We start from the raw sequence: 12,309 nt of genomic DNA on the forward strand, positions 1-12,309 counted from the left end.
CCTTTGGCAGCATTCTCGGCAAAGTCAGTGGCTCTCTGCTTCTCTGCACATTAACACTTTATTCTGAACTTGACTGCAGCATCCACCACAGTTGTTCAGTATACACATATTTATTGAATCCTGTGTGCCAGGTCCTTGGCTGGTTAGGAATACCAACATGAATTAAACCCAGCCCTTGCTCTCCAAAGGGACTGGGGTCTAGTTGAGGGGATATATGCATAAATAGAGTTCCAAAATGAGGTAATATGTTAGCGATCATAAACATGAAGTCCTAGAGGAAGGAGCCCCCAGCTTCACATGGTGCAGCCCAGGTGGTGAGCTTTGCTGTATATTCATGCCACACAGTCACCATCTTCTATCTCCCACCTGAATGAGTTCATCTAACAGGTGCTACACTGCCGACTACCAGACCCATTGCCTTGCCTTCTCCTTACCTGCATGACCTTTCCCCATCCTTACCCAATTGAGCCGTTTTTTTTAAAATATGGATTGATGCTTTTATTAAAGGCAATAACAGAACTCAAATGCAATGAAAAAAGAAAAAACAATACAGAGGCAGCAGTCATATAGTGGATGAGAACTGAAAAATAAAGGAGACCTATATTCTTTAAACTTGCCAGAGCCTACTAAGGGGAAAAGCATCCTTTCTATTAATACCTTAATTTTTTTCATAGTACAGAGAGTAATTAGCATAAAGTAGTCACTCTTTCTCAAAAGTTATTGTAATATTTTACTCTTGAAAGTCCAACTGAGCCACTTTTAAAAGCTGGAGGGACACTTAATGGACACATTCTGACCACACCCCCTACAAAGTAAGATTAACTTCTTTTGTTTGCCACATCCTGTCTAAAATATTGGTATTAATAATAGTAACAAAATAACTATTGGTGCTATATGCTGGGCATTTTGCCAAGCTCTTTCTGTCCATTATCATAGTAACCCCAAGAAATAAACATGAGATAGTTGTTAGCATTCCTATTTTGATAGTGAGAAAAGAACTTTAGTTACTTGCCGAAGGTTGCAGTGTTTCTTATTATCCATCTAGACTATGATCTTTGTGTCTTATTTAATTGTGTAATCTAAGGGTGTAGGACAGGACAATGCCTGTGATAAATTATATTCTTAAAAAGATATCTGTGAAACGAATGAATGAATGAATGAATGAATGCCAGACAAAAGTGAAGCTCAATTCATCTCCACAGTAACTTTGTGAGGCAGGAAGAACAGATGAAATCATCACCGTTTTACAGCTGAGGAAGAAGTGGAAGGAGATTAAGTAATAGTCCCAATTCCCACAGGCGGAAAGGAAAAGACGTCTGTGTCCCGACTTCTGGTCCAAGACCCATACACTGCCTTACCATTCCCCCATTAGAGGAGCAGACACCTTTTCATTATGCTTTCACATGTCCAGCTGCAGAGCAGAGTTAAGCTTAGCCATGTCAATGTTGAAAACCAAGCTGAGTTCCAGGATTTCATTATTTATGATCTCCTGTCCCTAGAACACTGAATATTATTTTCATTAATCACAAATATTCAGCAATCACTCATTGCTCTCAATTCTGAGCTGTTAAGAAATAGTCCTGCCTGAAAAGGACTTCCCTGGAGTAGGCCAGATGGCATCTGATCAACACTTCTTTGATCTTATATCTGTGTCTGCTTCTTTTTTGTTATATTCACTAGTTTGTTGTACTTTTTAGATTCCACATATAAGTGGTATCACACAGTATTTTTCTTTGTATGACTTATTTCACTTGGTATAATGCCCTCCAAGTCCAACCATGTTGCTTCAAAAGGCAAAATTTCATCCTTTTTATGGCTTAGTAGTATTCCATTGTGTGATATCTGTATATCACATCTTCTTTATCCATTCATCTGTTCATAAACACTAAAAAAAAGTCAAATTAGTGAATATAACAAAAAAGAGTCAGACTCAGATACAGAGAATGTAGAGAGTGCAATGTTAGCTGTGAGCTTATCACATATGACTCGTATTATGTTGAGGTAAGTTCTCTCTGTATACAATTTATTGAGAATTTTATGAAAGGATGTTGAATTGTGTCAATTTTTTTCTGCATCCATTGAGATTGTTTTTATCTGTCATTCAATTAATGTGGCGTATCATATTTATTAATTTGTGTACATTGAACAAACTTTGCATCCCAAGGATAAAGCCCATTTGGTGTTTGATCTTTTAAATTTGCCATTAAATTTGGTTTGCTATTATTGGTTGGGAATTTTTGCGTACATACTCACTACACATATCGGCCTGTAGTTTTCTTGGAGTCTCCTTATCTGGCTTTAGTGTCAGGAAACTGTTGGACTTGTAATATGCATTTGGAGTGTTCCTTTCTCTTAAGCTTTATGGAAGAGCTTGAGAAGTATTGGCATTAATTTTTCTTTAAATTTTTGGTAGAGTTCACCAGTGAAACCACTTGGTCCTGAGCTTCTGTTTTTTGGAAGGTTTTTGATTAAGGACTCAATCTCCTCACTCAATATTGGTCTTAGATTTTTCTATTTCTTCATGATTCAGTTTTGGTAGATTGTATGTTTCTTCTGTGTTGTTCAGGTTGTTGGCATATTATTATTCATGGTAGTCTTTTATGAGCTTTTGTGTTTCTGTCGTGTAAGTCTTGAAGTGTCCTCTTCCACTTACAATTTTTTAATTCTGTCATGTCTCCTTTTTCTTTTCATTAGTCTCACTGAAGTTTTGTTGATTTTGTTTATCTTTTCAAAAAACCTCTTTTGATTTTTTTTAATTTTCTGTTCTCTATATTATTTATTTCTGCTTCAATATTTATTGCTTTTTTCCTTTAGCTCTCTTTGATCTTAGTTTTTTCTTCCCTTTTTTTTTAATTCCACTAGAGGTAATGTTATGTTGGTTATTCGAAATCTAGTCATGTGGTGTCTCCAACTGCACCCTGCAGATGATTGGGGCTGAAGGCTGTGCTGTCCTGTCTGACATGATCACTGTCAGGCTTCTGGCTGGGTTGGGCTGTGGGCTATGCTCCACCATTGAAGGGGTTCATTGGCTTGGCTTCCTGCCTGGACAAGAACATGGGCTGTGCTTAGCAATTGGGTGAGACCATAGGCTGGGCTCTGCTTCTGAGCAGGCTCTAAGCCAAGTTACAAGGCTAGGAAGTGCCATGAACTGAGCTCCCAGGCTGCCTGGGGTCACTGTTTGGGCTCCCTCATCAGGCGGGACCAGAGGTGATACTCCGCAGCTGTACTCTTCATAAAAATAATTCTCTGAAATCTGTTAGGGTTCATTTTATATCCTTGCACATAGTAAATTGTTGCAGATTTTCCAAGATGACTTGAAAAGAATGTGTATTCTCTCATTTTTGGCCTTAGTGTTCTAAGTTTACAAATGTTCAAATGTTTAAATTGTGCTACTTAAATCATCTATATTTTTACTTAATTTTTCATCTGTTTGATTGATTAAGTCCTTAGAGAAGGGCTGTGCTTCCGTGACAGAGTACCTTGTATTATATTAACCCTCCTGCTAAAAAAACAAAAAACAAAAAACTATAAAATGTGAGAGAAATAAAAAATAGTTGTATGAAACCATCAAAGAGCACCCAAAACAGTCAGAAATTGAAGGGTAAAATTTGGAGTGAAGCAAAATGTATTGAGATAAATCCTACCTTCATCTATTGCTTTTTCCCCCTCATAGAGTTAGCTGGCTCCTGACATGGAACATAAATTCTGAAAAGAGTTGTAGCCTAGAGCTTTCAGCTTTATCACTGAGCTGAGGGGTAAAAATTAGAGGCAGCCAGGAGTTGAGGGGCCGATATCACTGAAGGGGGAAAAAGACTTCAGAAAAATGAGCCTAAAATTTCAAATGCCATTTCCCCCTGTGGCAATGATAGATTCCTGTGTCGTACATGCACTGAACGTAGGCTAAGAATCCAAACTGAATGCATCTGCTAAAGCAGATTTTGGCAGGATGAGGAATTTGAAAATAAAATCCGTCACATTTAGAAAGATGTTCTCAACTTAAAATTATGACCTAGTTGTCCAATTATTTCTTCTCATACTTTTATGATTTCATTTTTTTTCCATTGAAACTCTGATTCATTTGGATTTTATCCTGGCATGAAGTCCAAGAGAGACTTATTTTTTGCCATATGGCTTGGTTGTCCCCAAAGTAATTATTCAGTAATCAACTTTCTTCTACTGATTAGAGATGCTGCTTTTACATCTACAAAATTCATGTCTTAAAATAAGTAAAACCAAAGTCAGACAGATTGTTCTCAAGCGCACCCCTCCTCAAGTGTTCCCATTTTAATGAATGATGTCACTCTTTACCCCTTTGCTTACATCAAAACCTTCGACTCATCTTTTACTCTTCTTTTCTCTACCAGAGCACTCCCTGTGAACATACTCCTGACCTCCACACAAAGGGAGCAGGCATAAATGCTCATCTCCTAGTTTTTTTTTATGGAAGGGCTTAGCTGCATGTTCTCCCAGCTGCTCCAGAAGGTCCAGCTTCCAACTGGCTTACATCTAGGTGCTGACTGTGACCGCCCCCCCTTTGAGATACTGACAGGTCATGGCACGCCCTCAACCACGGGGAGCCACTAGGAAGAAGCACAATGGAGCTTGGGCAAGACTGATGGATGAGGTTCATCTCCCACACAAGACCAGTCTGCTAAGACTGGGAAAGGTGGCTTTTTACCCAATGCTCAGAAACCAACACAGAGTCAAGGAAAATGAAGAAACAGAGGGATAGGTTCCAAACAAAAGAGCAAGATACATCTCCAGAAACTGATCCTAATAAAATGCAGGATAGTGATTTACCAAATAGGGAATTCAAAATAATGATTGTAGAGGTGCCCACTGAGGTCAGGAGAATCATGCATAAACAAAGAGACAGAAAATACTTTAAAAGTACCAAACAGAAATCACAGAGCTGAACAATGTAATAATGGAACTGAAAAATTCAATAGAGAGCTTCAACAGCAGACTGGAAGAATCAGAAAAATGAATTAGTGAATTCCAAGAGAGGGCAGGGGGATTTATCTAATCAAAGAAGCAAAAGGAAAAAAAATTTAAAAAAGAGAGTGAAGATAGATTTGGAGAATTATGGAATATCATTAGGTGGATCAATATACACACTGAGATCCCAGAAGGAGAAGAGGGAGAGAAAGAAGCAGAGAGTTTATTCAGTGAAACAATGGCTGAAAACTTCCCTAGCCTGGGGAAAGAAAGACATCCAGATCCAGGAAACCAAAACAGTACCAGATAAGATGAATTTAAAGAGACCCACACAGAGACAGATTATAATTAAATTGTCAAAAGTTAAAGACAAAGAGAGAATCTCAAAAGCAGTGAGGAAAAAGCAACTTGTAAGACAACTGTCAAATTTTTCAGCAGAAATCTTGCAATCCAGAAGGGTGTGGAAAGGTATATTCAAAGTATTGGGGGAAAAAAAAAACCTGCCAAACAGGAATACCTGTCAAAGTTGTCCTTTAGAATTGAAGGAGAGAGAAAGAGTTCTCCAGACAATGAAAAGCTGAAGACTTTTGTCCTCATCACCACTAGACTGGCCCCACAAGAAAAGTTAAAGGGAGTTCCTCAAGCTGAAATGAAAGAAGCTAATTAGTAACAGGAAGACGTGTGAAAATATAAACCTCACTGGCAAAGATGAAAAAAAAAAAAGTAAGCAAATTTTTAAACAGAAACAGAAAATGATTTGGGGTGTGGATTTTTTTTTATCGTTAATGCTCTGTGTTGAGGTTTTTAAGGATGAATGTATTAATGTATTATCTGTGTAATGAAACATTAATAAAAATTAGCATCAACCTCCCCCCCACTGGCCAAGAACTGAAATTTGATTACTGGGGAAATCAGGGAAGAGAGAATAGAGGAGAGAGATTACTGGGTAGTTTAGCAGAGCGGCCAAAGCGCTTTTAAGAACAGGGATAACTAATAAAGAATTTTAAGGTTTTTTGTGCCCTTGCATAGATAACCCCAGCTGCCTCCTCAAACCTTCAATAAAGTCTCAAATACACATTTCTGTCCTTTCAGACCATTTTTGTTTTTGTTTCATTTTGATTTTGTGGATTTAAGAGGAAGAGACTGTGTTCTCTTCTGGCTGGTGTGTACAGGGAGAAAGCTTCAAGAGTGTGTAGTTAACCACCGAAAGAATAAACTGTGAGCCAGAGCTAGCTACAGACTGTAAGCCCATTAGGGCACGAAGAAAAGTGAAGGTGAGGGTAACAGAAGATTTGAGCTATTTGGGTTTCACGATATTTTTATTTTTCCTTGTCTTTGAGAGGAAACTGTTCCAGTCCGGTGAGCATAAATGCCTTATTCTAATAAGCAATGTAACGTGCTAGTAGGTTTTCAATTTATAATTGTAAGCCTCATGTTAGTTCTATTCATGTGAGTTACCATTTTTTTGGCTTGAACTCAGGACATTGACTAGTCTTTTCAGAATCTTTAAAACTGAGGTTCATCTTCTGAATCATGTTGAATCCACCATGGAACCTCTTGGTGTTCAGTCATCTTTTCCTTAGAGAACCATCTTATGTAAGGATTCTGATTACTTTAATCACCATCAAATTCTTTCTTAGCTTCAGGGTAGCATTTTTCTCTGCAGTGGGGCTGTCAAAACAAAGGGAGAAATTACCATCCCTGCTGCTTCTCACCGAATGGAACTTCTCTGCCTTTATGACTCTTGGTTCAAATAACAGATTCATTCTCCACAAAAATCTCATAGCCGATTGATTGCATTAGTGGGAATCATAAATCTCCTGAAGGGAAAAATTTTTTCTTCCATTTAGCAATTTGTAGAGGATGAGACTATAGAAAATAGTTGACCAACATTCACACTAGGCTATGCAAGTCAGCAAGCCAGCCAGGGCTGGAAAAATAGGGCTGTTAATTTTGTGGAAACATCTTATTTGTTTCTGGATATTAAGCAGGGTTTAAGCTACTTAAATTATGTTGATTTTCCATGGCAAATGCCACTGTATGGAACCTTTTAGAATTTAGTCACTTTTTCTCAGAAAACTCTGCCATGTGTCTGATGTTATTAAACTTCCACATTGTTAATGTTCATTTTTAGAACTTCCTATCTCTTTTGAGTCATTTCCATTTTCAAAAAGTTGGGCGGTCTGACCGTACCTACCTTTTCTTTCTTTCCTCTGCAATCTCTTTTCTTAGTCTGACCATGACCAGAGTTCTCCTCTTTCCAGCTTAATCTCTGCCATAAATCCAAAACTCAATAAAATGTGTTGCTAAAAATAATATGTTTAAAATTAGGAATTTATTACTATAAAACTAACAAAAGTCTATGAAAATTTTAGGTGCATATTAATACTCTACAAATGCCTATGTGAATTGTTTTAGAATAGAATTATATAATATAATTTAGACACATAAGGTAACCTCTCTGAACCTGGTTCCTCTTTTTAAAAGATGGCAGGATAATACTGTCTGATCCACTAACCTTCCAGAAAGAAGTCTATATAAATGTGAGCTGTGCTATTATTAGCAATGTTCTGGCTCTCTTCAGATCTTTGGTTCAGTTTCATTGAAATAAAGCTCAGAGCAGACAAAACAAATTGGAAAAATAAAACTCTACTTCAGTGGAAATTGTTTTTATTAAATTTGCCAGCATATCAAATGATCAGATAAACCAGGACTCAATTTCTCAATAGGCAAATCAGATCACTCCAATCAATGTTTTATTTGAATAAGGATAAGCAAAAAATTCCTGCTTATCATAAACAAAACATACAGTTCTGCTGTTCATTTCCATCTTAGGGAATTTCGCAAAAGGTCAGGAGACCAAATTTGGTTAAGTGACCAAATCTGTGGTATTATGTCATGGTGGCCATTAGCTGATGCATACATTGCCAGGAAGGAGGGAAGGAAGGAAGGAAGGAAGGAAGGAAGGAAGGAAGGAAGGAAGGAAGGAAGGAAGGAAGGAAGGAAGTTAGTTCTGAAACAGTTCCATCAGGCAGATTCTGCCAGTGTGATTGTTGCCAACTTGAGGATACCAACTCCTGGCACTTTTTACCCCACCATCTTCCCTCTTGCTCCCTATTTGGAAAAGACTTTTCAGTGGATCAGAAATATTTCTGTTTGTCTTCAGTGGAAACCACATGTTACTTGGGGCACATCCTTGTGAGTTTTCTGATTCTGTGCAATTTGTACCTTTCATTGATTTTGAGCCACTTTTCAACTGTGTAAATTGTGCGCAACTGCAGCAAAGGGAATGATTCCTGTTGCTAGATTTCCCTCACCGCTCCTATCTCCCTCTGTAGGTTTCAGGATTATTGCCTGTTACATCTCAAGATTTCTTCCTCTCTACAAATTATGTTCATTCATTATAGATCAGACTTACCCTTCACTGAATTCCTTGAAAATAAGTGTAATTATTTTTCTTAAAAATATTTTGTTTGAAACTTTTTTTTAGGAAATGGCTTTATTTTCTTTGTTTTGTATGCAGAGAAACACTATATTGCATTCTTCTATTATGAATTCTCACCAGATCTTCTATTTTAAAAAATTATCAGTAATAAATTAATCATAGTTATTAAGTTTTTGTCATGTACAGATAGTTTTTATTATACTCTGAGGCTTGCCTGAAGCTCTGTGATAAAGAACTGACCAGAGATTGTATCTTCAATAAACACTATCTTAGTGACTCATGGAAAAGAAGTGTACCAGGCAATTTCAACCTATTGACATATCAAAGAGTAGACTATTGGGTTCTGGCTTTTGAGCTGACATCATTTAGATAACTTTAAACTATGCCAGAAGTTGGAGTCTGAATTTCCAAAACTTTTTAGTTGAGACACATATGGCGTCATGAGAGTAATAGCCCAAGATTCAGTACAACAGTAACAGTTTCTTAGGACTGAATGAACTAATGAGGGAAATGTTATTGGTATAGTGTAGATTTGTTTTCAGATTCTGTTTTCTGGATACCCGAGTCTGCCCCTTCTCTTCTTAAGCTATCCATAACCCACAGCAATTTAGCAAATTCCATTTCCTCAAAGTAAAATAAAACACTGAAACATGATACTAGATTTTCACTGATCTCATGGAACTCAGAAACTTACTAAGTCTTTTTAATACTCTTGGAAATGTAGTTATTTGCACAGGCTCAGTAAGAAACTCTCTTCCTTTGCATCAAGGTATAATAATTAAGCAAATTGATGGTACAACCAAGGCTTATCTATGTCATAACTGAGAACCATGCTCGCTAAGTCAGGTATGAGCAGCCACTTCTAAGGTGCAAAGTTCAACTGTACTTTTGCGGACAATGTCTAGAATATCTTCAAGGAAAACTGACCTGGTAGGTGACCTGCCAGTGCCAGCCTCCTGGGTGGCATGGAAGGTCACTTTCTGGCAGGGTCAGGGGCCCGGGAATATTTGAAAAACCTCCAGAGAAGAAAGATTCACCCAAGTTTGTGGGACTGCAGGGCGAATCTGGTAGAGAGTTTCGTGGGCTGGGTTTCATAGCCTCTGGCTAGCAGCTCAATATGATCCCCGAGGCAAACTCCAGATAGAGGGCAGCTGTTGGCTGCTTCTGGATGTTTTGTGGGGTCATTAGCTGTCCTGCTGCACCCGTAGAAATAACCACGCCAGATCTCATGAAAGCCATCTTTTGTCATCAAAAACAATCTTTCTTTGAGATTGTTATGATTTCAAAGGAGAGACACTGCCAGGGAAAAAATGTGAAATGGTTTGAAATGACCAGAAAGATTCCTTGGGTGTCCTCCATGGAAAACTGGTGTTTCACACACACCCTCCTGAGTTTTCTGATTCTACAGGCCTGGCGCTCTTTATTGTCTCTGAGCTAGTTTTCGACTATGAAAGTTGTAGCCAACAAACCTTATGTGTGGACGTGCAAAAAAAAAAAAAAAATCTGTCTGGTGGAAGATGATTCCACTTTCATGGAAAAAAAAAACAGTTTTGTATCAATTTGATTTATAAATTCATTGCATGGCCTCTGTTTCTGCTCCTGGAACTGGTGGAATGTCTTATTTATTCCTTAATGAGTGACATACAATCTATGACCTATGTTTATCTAATAATTGTATGAGTAATGTTTTTGGGGGGAGGTAATTAGGTTTATTTATTTAAGTTTGGAGGAGGTACTGGGGATTGAACCCAGGACCTCATGCATGTTAGGCATGTGCTCTACCACTGAGCTATTATATTCCCTCCTGTTTTTACCTTTAAAAAAATGATCCATAGCATTACTAATTCTGCTACTATTATCCAGCCAACATTCTATGAGCATTTGCTGTATGCTAGGCCCTGGGAATACCTACATGAGTCCACTGTCTTCTTTCCAAGGAGCCCACACATCAGGAAAAGAGAAAAGTAAACTGCGGTTGCTGTGCAGTGTTTAAGGCCTGTGTTAGAGGAGGCTCACAGGGTCTAGGGGCACTGAGGAGGGCTGGGCCTCCTGCTCTTTTCAGGGTGTGAGGGTTTGTGTCTGGAGGGGATGGTTGTCAGGACACAGCCACCAGGGTGTGGCATGGCAAAGGATCCCACTGGCAACATGGAATGTCCACACCCTTTCTCCTGAGAGTCTTTGGCTGCTGTGGAAACTGCAAGGACAATGTCTTGGTGGCTTCTTGCTGACCAGTGGCCAGGGACATGGGCCGCTGTGATGGTTAATTTTATGTGTCAACTTGACTGGGCCACAGGGTGCCCCATCAATTGGTTAAACATTATTCTGATGTGTCTGCAAGGGTTTATTTGGATGAGAGTGCTACCAAAGGCAAGTTCGTGGGCCCGCCACATCATGAGGCCAAACAAACTGAAACGTTGGAGTTTGGAGTGGAGAAAGGTTTACTGCAGGGCTTAGCAATGAGGATAGGGTGGCCCAAGAAAATTCCAAACTCCCCGAAGAGTTTCAGCAAAGCATATTTAAAGGCCAGGTAAGGGAGGGGGGGGGGGTCACAAGGTCTGTGATCAGCTCTTGCAAAAATCCTCTGATTGGTTGATGCCGAGGGAACAGGGAGTCAACACTATCACCTTCTAGGAGCCAGAAGGTCTGGGGGTCACATACTCTTCATCATCAAGTAGTTAATTTCTTCCCTTTGGTGGTGGTTTTTAGCATCTGAAAAACTCAGAAGACACACCTGAGATACTATGATCTGGGAGCTTCAGAGGATATGGGGGAGGAGGGTCTGACCCGGAAGGCCCCGCAGGGTCCTGCTTGGTTACAAGAGTAGCATTTGCATCAGAGAGCTTGGTAGAGCAGATGGCTCTACCCAATGAGGGTGGGTCTCATCCAGTCCACTGAAGGCCTGACTAAAACCAGAAGGCTGACCTTTCTGCTAATAAGAAGCAAGGCCTGGCTGACTGCTTTAAGCTGGGTCTTGAGCTTTTTCCTGCCTTTGGAATCAGACTGAAACATCAGCTCTTCCTGGGTCTTGAGCCTGCTGGCCTTTTGGAAGGGCTACACCAGCAGCTGTCCTGGGCCTCCAGCTTGCCGACCACGGACCTTGGGGCTTGGCCGCCTTCATAATCGTGTGAACCAACTCCTTATAATAAATCAGTCTCCTTCTCTCTCTCTCTCTCTCTGTACACACACACACACATATCCTATGGGTTCTTTTTTCCAGAGGATCCTAACTAATATGGCTGCTTTGGGCCTGACTGGCTCCCTCTTTTACCTTTCCAGTCCCCCCAAAAAACTACCCCTCCTGCTCTTCCATTTGACACCACTGTTTCTGAATTCTCTGTAGAATAAACCTCAGATGGCCAAGTTGTTTTGTCACTAGAACCAACTCATAACCCCAGGTTTCAGTGTATTTTTTACAATACCTACACACTGCAAAGAAACTGGAACAAAGCTACAAGCCACCTTGAAGTGAACAGCTCTGCTCCCAGACCTCCTCCAGAGGTACTTTGGACCTGGCTGAGCCCGTCCTGGGTGCTAAGTCCCTGTGTGCTCCACTTCAGGTTCTCTCTAGGAAGTCCTGCCCGATGTCAGCTTTGCCAGATTTAGACTGTCCCTCCGGCTAGGTGGGGGGGTGATTCTCAGCTCCTCCCAGGACTTGTCTATGGGTGTCTGCATGTGGCTTAAGACAGCTCTGTGCCAGGCTTCTCCACAGCACTGCACAGTGTGCCCACCAGCCACGGGCCCTGGCTTAGGGCAAGTTAGCCTTCCTTTCCTCACTCATTAAGACCTGATGTTTCCCCAAAGATGTTCACACCCTAATCCTCAGAACTCATGACCAAGTGCATTGTACGGCAAAGGGGGATTAAGGTTGTAAATGGAATTAAATTTGCTAATAAGCTGACTTTCAAAAGGGGGGTTGTCCTGGATTA

General features: G+C 39.9%; 1 non-coding gene across 1 annotated transcript; it reads right to left on the minus strand.

Moving 5' to 3' along the window:
* Positions 1–10,107: 10,107 nt before the first annotated feature.
* Positions 10,108–10,188, minus strand: TRNAV-AAC (transfer RNA valine (anticodon AAC)). Its single transcript has one exon. It is a non-coding gene; the product is annotated as a tRNA-Val (tRNA).
* Between the last annotated feature and the right edge of the window lie 2,121 nt (positions 10,189–12,309).

The sequence above is a fragment of the Camelus dromedarius genome, chromosome 26 (genome assembly GCF_036321535.1).
Source record: "Camelus dromedarius isolate mCamDro1 chromosome 26, mCamDro1.pat, whole genome shotgun sequence".
Classification (NCBI taxonomy): Eukaryota; Metazoa; Chordata; class Mammalia; order Artiodactyla; family Camelidae; genus Camelus; species Camelus dromedarius.